Below are 7,024 nucleotides of genomic sequence, written 5' to 3'. Positions count from 1 at the left end.
GATCTGCCCACCTCAGCCTCCTGAAGTGCTGGGATTAAAGGTGTGAGCCACTGTACACGCCCAATAACGTGCTATTTTCAATGAAATATTTTTTTCAAGGAACCTGTTAAAGATACTATTGATTCCGTCTACAGATGTGAAGAGAGGATCTCTTCTTTGCTTCTTGGGGTACCAATGTCCGTGTCCACGCTTACCTAATACTTCTCAGTGCACTAACCTCCCTGAAGTTGCAACCAGATGGCTCAACAGTGGTAGTTCAGGCCAGTTGCCTTCACTAGTCCATCATACAGATTTCTTCAGTGAACACTCCTTCTCCCACCCTGGAAAAAATAAGGAAGTTAAAACATAGCCTAAATATTACTAAAGTTTTATATGGTTCAAGATTTTTCAAACATTTATGAGTGTATTTTTTCTCATAATTGTTCCCTGTATACATTGTAGCCTAAGAATAATATAAAGAAACTTTTGAGAATCACAACTATAAATTTCATTTATTCTCACAATACAGTGAGAATATGGCAATGACTTAATGAACTGAGCAACATCAGAGGCAGATGCCATTTTAGTCAGTTTGGAAATGAGTGTTTGAAAGTTCACAGGTGGTTCCAGAGCTTGATATTCAGCTCCCTGACTGCATACATAGTAATGGTATCTTGTTCCTAGGTTACACAGCAGTGACTAATTTCAGTGCAGCTGAGTCATTTCCTTTAGGATTGGAACAGATTACTTTCTCTTTGGTTAAGCACAGGTGTATTAATGTGTTTGAATTTGGTAACAAGGTTTTATTAGATATAAAGGTGATGAAAGAGAGAAACAGGCAGACAGAGAAAGAGAGAGAGAGATGCTGACACTGTGAGATGATGAGGAAACACGGCTGATAAAGGACCACAGATTCATATTTCAAATCCAGAGTTCATTCTGAATGGGTTACATGCTCACTGAATGGTAAATACATTATTTGCTAACACTTGAACTTAACAGTTTTCTTTTTTTTTCTTTTTTTTTTTTTTGAGAAGTTGAATTTGATTAAATCAAATGCACTTATAATGGGGTTCCATCATGTTAATATAACAATTATTAGAGTACACAGAGAGAAAAATATTCCTTGGATTATTCTTAGTGGTTACTAAAGAGTCAATGTCACAGGAAATCCACTGTGACCAGGACCCCGCTTGACTAGTTTCTCAGGGATGCTGCAACACAATACCACAAAAAGGAGCCTTGAAACAACAACCATGTTTTCTCTCACAGCTCTGGAGCCTAGAAGTCCAAAGTCAAGTTGCCAGCAGGGCCACAATTCCTAAGTGTGAAGGCTTAGGGGAGATGACTTCTTGCCTTTCCCAGCTTCCAATGGTCCAGTCTTTCCTTCCCTTTGGCAGTTCACCTCCAGCCTTTGCCTCCTTCTCCCTGTGGCCTTCTTCCCTGTGCATGTGTGTCTGTGTTCTGTCCCCTAAGGACACTGTGATTCACTGGACTTAAGGCCCACCATAAATCTGGGATGATTTCATCTGGAATCCTTAACTAATGATATCTGTAAATACCTTACTTCTAAATAAAGTCACATTCTGAGGTTCTGAGTGAACATAAATTTTGGGGGACGCCATTCAACCCACCGCACATCCTCAGTCATAAGCAGGAGACACAGGCCCTCACTCTGTCTCCCACTCTTCAGACAGCTTCACAGATCACAAACACAAAAATATGGCCACACACGCCAGGGGCACAAACGAAAATGTGTATGTGCTAAAGAACGCATGAGCAGCTCTGTATCTCAGGGTCTGACATTCAGCACCACCACAGCACAACCTAGAGATGTGAGCCTAAGCTATACAGCACGGCCTAGTAGATGTGAGCGTAAACATCTACTCTGTGACTCAAACAAATTAAGCCCCAAGGAAACGCTTTTCCTAATCTATTGCCCCATGTTCCTAGGACAGAAGGCATCTATCTACAAATGTCATGAGTATGGCAGAGAGTGGCTCTAAATGCAAAAAGAGTGGCAAAAAAGTGTTTTGCAAGAAGTGGCAAAAAACAGTTAAGAAAGAGAAGACAGAGTTTCCCCCAGGAGTAGGACCTAGGCAGGCAGCAAATTCAGGCTGTCTGGCACCATAGTGCTAGTCACTGGCCCAAGTTAGAGGCCAATTGACAAGTCTTCATGCCTCAGTTTTGTTGACCTACAGAATGCTTCAGTATCCATATTGTTGTAGAATGTATAAAGAATGTCTTTCATGTTGGTTGGAATCTGGCATACCTAATTTAGGTATCTGGACAAAAAGAATACATACTACAGCAGAAAAATATAAAGACGATGAAGTCCAGATCTCAAGATAGAGACTTTGAAATTCTGACTAAATTACATATTCCAGTAATGGTGGATGAAGTTGGTCATTGTTTGTCACCCCAAAAAGGACAGATTTTTCTAGATATGACATTTGGTTTGGGAGGGCACACAAAAGCCATTCTACAGAAGGAGTCAGATATTGTTCTGTATGGCTTGGATAGAGACCCTACAGCTTACGCATTAACTGAACATCATTTGGAGCTGTCTCCTAAACAAATCTGAGCTATGCTGGGCCAGTTCAGCCAAGCAGAAGCCTTATTAATGAAAGCTGGAGTGCAGCCAGGGACTTTTGATGGAGTTCTTATGGATCTCGGGTCTTCCTACATGCAACTTGATACTCCTAAAAGAGATTTTTCCCTTCAGGAAGACGGTCCCTTGGACATGAGGATGGATGGTGGCAGGTACCCCGACATGCCCACTGCTGCTGATGTTGTGAATGCTTTAAATCAACAGGCACTTGCATCTATCCTGAGAACATACCAGGAAGAAAAGCATGCCAAGAAAATCGCTTCAGCAATTGTTCAGGCACGCAGCGTCTACCCCATCACCAGAACCCAGCCGCTTGCCAGTGTTGTCACAGGTGCATTTTCTCTCTCTGCTATTTATGCATGAAAAGACTTGCTACAGCAATCTACCCATATTGCCACAAAGACTTCCCAGGCTCTTCGCATATTTGTGAACAATGAGCTCAATGAACTCTACACAGGACTGAAGGCCGCTCAGAAGTTTCTGAGACCTGGTGATTGCCTTGTTGCCCTCTCCTTCCATTCACTAGAGGATCGCATGGTCAAAAGATTTTTGCTTGGAATAAGCATGAAAGAAAGATTTAACCTAAGGGTCAGACAGCAAGTGATGAAAACATCGCAATTGGGTTCAGATCACGGAAGCACAGGAGAAGTCTCTATGAGAAGAGTTCCTTTAATGTGGGACTTGATACATAAGAAGGTACTTAATCCACAAGATCAAGATGTACAAGAAAACCCCAGAGGGTGCTCAGCCAAGCTTAGAGCGGCTATCAAATTATAAGTTACCATCATCTTATTTTTCAATTATTTTCTCACAATTTATCTAACCTTTAATCATGTTATCTTCCTGAATGTCTTGATATAGGTTTAATGTGGGACACTCTAAAAATTGATAACATTTAGCAATTTTTTTCCTCAAAAAGAATCTGTAGGAAATATTAACATGACAGAGAAAGTTCCACTCAGGGAGCAGCAGCATCTCAAGACTGGAAAAATGTGTTAATCTTTGCATCATATTGAACTCTTGAAATGCAATCCTTCCTCTGGCCAGAAATTTTTTTTTAAATAATACTATGTTGTGTTTATCTAAGTATGTAAACTCAAGCTGTCAAAGAGAAAGATGTTATAATCATACCTGCATGTCCTAAATTTTGAACTTAGATATTTCAATTTGCAAAAGTCTTTCCCTAGGACAAATAATGATGATTATGGAATAATTTTTAATGTCCTTACTTGTTAATAATTGCTATAGCGTTCTCAAATGCAGGCTTTTTGCAAATTTTAAAATATTAGTTTAAGTATGTGTTATACTGATAAAATTTCATTTTTCAAATTATAGCATATTATTTCAAAGGGATTTTTCAGTATGATATGGGCCATTTTGTTCATATATCACAAAATAAAAATGTAAAATCCTTACAGAGAATTGTTTCACAAAATGTATATTTCATGTCAATTGTATTTATTTTAATAATAACTCACAATGCCTTTAGTAAACAATAAAGTCTTTTATTAGAGTCCTGTATTTTTTAATTGAGCTCATCAGAATAATTCAGCCAAGTCTATTCGAAATAGAAAACTACCTATTTGATATAGTAAAATCAATGCTCCCTTTATGTTGTTACAAAGATATGATAACTGTAATAACAGTGAAAGTTTATTCAGGAAATGAGTACTTGGTAGAAGATTCTTTAACAAATTGATGGGATTGATTCATAATTCACATATCAACTTTTTACACATACTAGGTACTTCTAATTTATTCAATTATTCAGCAAGGGCTGAACTTGTCATTAGAAAAGAAAAGGCAAGTACAACATACATGGCCCACAGTACATGTACTATCGAGTTTAGTAGAGGAAAATTATGTTTGTTAGTTATAATCACAGATGTCAATATAAAATGGTCACAGTGGTAAATACTACAAACAGGTCATACGTGGTACTAGAAGAGCATCTAGTAAGGATTTTATCTGTTGTCAGAAACCAGGTATGAGAACATGATACTTGAATTGTGACCTGAAGGATGAGTTGGAGATAATTAGTCAAAGGGCACATGGGGTACGGAAGGCGGAATGTTGATTAATGCTGCATATAAATAAATATTATCTTAAATAGTTATCTTTGAAATCGTATTTACACTATTAATTTGCTCAGTAACTTTTTTCAAATACCGAAAAAAGATTCTCCATTATGGTTACAAATTTTAATTTGGTGAATCCAAGTGAATGAAATATCAGCATAACTGTATAGGCAAAATAGATAAGAATTAAATAGATGAATTTACCTCAGATTTGTTTTATCTACCTCTGTAATGTTTAATTTTAGTACCCAGGTTTGTTTACTACTTCTGCTTTACAGGCTTTATTTGAATCCAAATTTAAATCTGAACAATCCTCCAGGGAAATTAGAATTAGAAAAAAAATATCTGGAGAACAACATGCTTGAAATAGAAACAAGAGATGCACCTAGGTTAATTCCCTGAATCCTACTGGAACAGTGTACAAATTTCTCTTTGCATGTAACAACTATTTGTGAATGAGACATACTCCGCAAAAATTCTTATCCTTGTATGTTATTGGAAAATAAAAGATCACATTTGTATATTTAACAATCATTCACCTATTTCATAAGTCATGTTTTCATTTTGTATAGTATGGCAATTATTTTTATATTAAATAGAAACTGAATGCACTGGGTTGGACAGTGTCCCCCCAAAATTAATGTACCTCCTAGAGCCTCAGAAAGTGACCTTATTTGGAAATACTGTGATTGTGGTTGTAAGTAGCTAACATGAGGTCATACTGGAGCAAGGCAGGTCCTTAACCCAACATGACTGGTGTTCCTTATAAGGGAAAATAGGGTGGGCGTGGTGGTGGCTCACACCAAAGTAATCTCAGCACTTTGGGAGGCCAAGCCAGGCAAATCACTTGAGGCCCAGGAGTTCAAGACCAGCCTGGCCAACATTGCGAAAACCCATCTGTACTAAAAATACAGAAATTAGCCATGTGTGGTGGTGTGTGCCTGTAATCTCAGCTACTCAGGAGGCTGAGGCACAAGAATCACTGGAGCCCAAGAGGTGGAGTTTGCAGTAAGCCAAAATCGCACCACTGCACTCCAGCCTGAGCACCAGAATGAGACCCCATCTCCAAAGAAGAAGAAGAAGACGAAGAGAGAAGATAGAGACATAGAGGCCGGGCGCCGTGGCTCACGCCTGTAATACCAGCACTTTGGGAGGCCGAGGCGGGTGGATCACGAGGTCAAGAGATCGAGACCATCCTGGTCAACACGGTGAAACCCCGTCTCTACTAAAACTACAAAAAAATTAGCTGAGCATGGTGGCGCGTGCCTGTAATCCCAGCGACTCAGGAGGCTGAGGCAGGAGAATTGCCTGAACCCAGGAGGCGGAGGTTGCGGTGAGCCGAGATCGCGCCATTGCACTCCAGCCTGGGTAACAAGAGCGAAACTCCGTCCCCAAAAAAAAAAAAAAAACATAGAGACATAGAGACACAGGGGAGAATGCCACATGAAGCTGGAGGCAAGATTGGAGTGATACATCGTGGCAACCATCAGAAGATAGGAAAAAAGCTTGGAGTAGATTCTCCCTCAGAGTTCCAGTAGTTGCCAACCCTGCTAACATGAGTTTGCACTTCTTGCCTCCAGAAGCGTGAGAGAATATATTTCTGCTATTTTAAGGTACCCAGTTTGTGGTAATTATTATAGCAATCCTAGGAAACTAATACTCTGACAGAAAAAAATCTTGGATAATATGCATGAGAAAAATTCTTTAATAAACACAAACTTGGTTTCAAAATGTTTTCATGCAAAAATAGATGATTCACGCCTGTAATCAATCCCAGCACTTTGGGAGGCCAAGGCAGGCACATCGCAAGGTCAGGAGACAGAGACGATCCTAACACTGTGAAAACCCATCTCTACTAAAAATACAGAAATTTAGCCAAGCGTGGTGGCACGTGCCTGTAGTCTCAGCTACTCAGGAGGCTAAGGCGGGAGAATCACTTGAACTTGCGAGGCAGAGTTTGCAGTGAGCCGAGATTGAGCCACTGCACTCCAGCCTGGATGACAGACGGAGATTCTATCTCAAAAAATAAAAAAAAGATTAGCTTTTCTGTAATGAGGCTGTGTTTTATAGTCATTCTTGCCTGCTTCTTAGTCTTTCTTGTAGGATGCAGAATAAAATACATGAATGAGTTTAAAATGGTTAACTTTGGAGAATGGTTTTGGGAAGTTCATACAATATACAGAAATAAAAGCTGATGTTGGTATGAATGCACATCACTTTTCTAATAAAATATTTCTAAATCTTAAACAGAAGACAAATGCATTTGTCAAATATTTCCTCTCAAATAGATTGTTATGTAATAAAATATCTCTCTCCAGTAGTGCTGAGGCTCCATTTAGTTGCTATTCTTCATGGT

At 39.1% G+C, this 7,024-nt stretch overlaps 1 pseudogene; it reads left to right on the top strand.

Moving 5' to 3' along the window:
* The first annotated feature begins 2,165 nt into the window (after positions 1-2,165).
* On the top strand, positions 2,166-3,367 carry LOC108309670 (annotated as a pseudogene).
* The last annotated feature ends 3,657 nt before the right edge of the window (positions 3,368-7,024 follow it).

Source organism: Cebus imitator, unplaced genomic scaffold (assembly GCF_001604975.1).
Source record: "Cebus imitator isolate Cc_AM_T3 unplaced genomic scaffold, Cebus_imitator-1.0 Scaffold96, whole genome shotgun sequence".
In the NCBI taxonomy this organism is placed as follows: domain Eukaryota; kingdom Metazoa; phylum Chordata; class Mammalia; order Primates; family Cebidae; genus Cebus; species Cebus imitator.
This window is presented reverse-complemented; position numbering and strand designations above follow the sequence as displayed.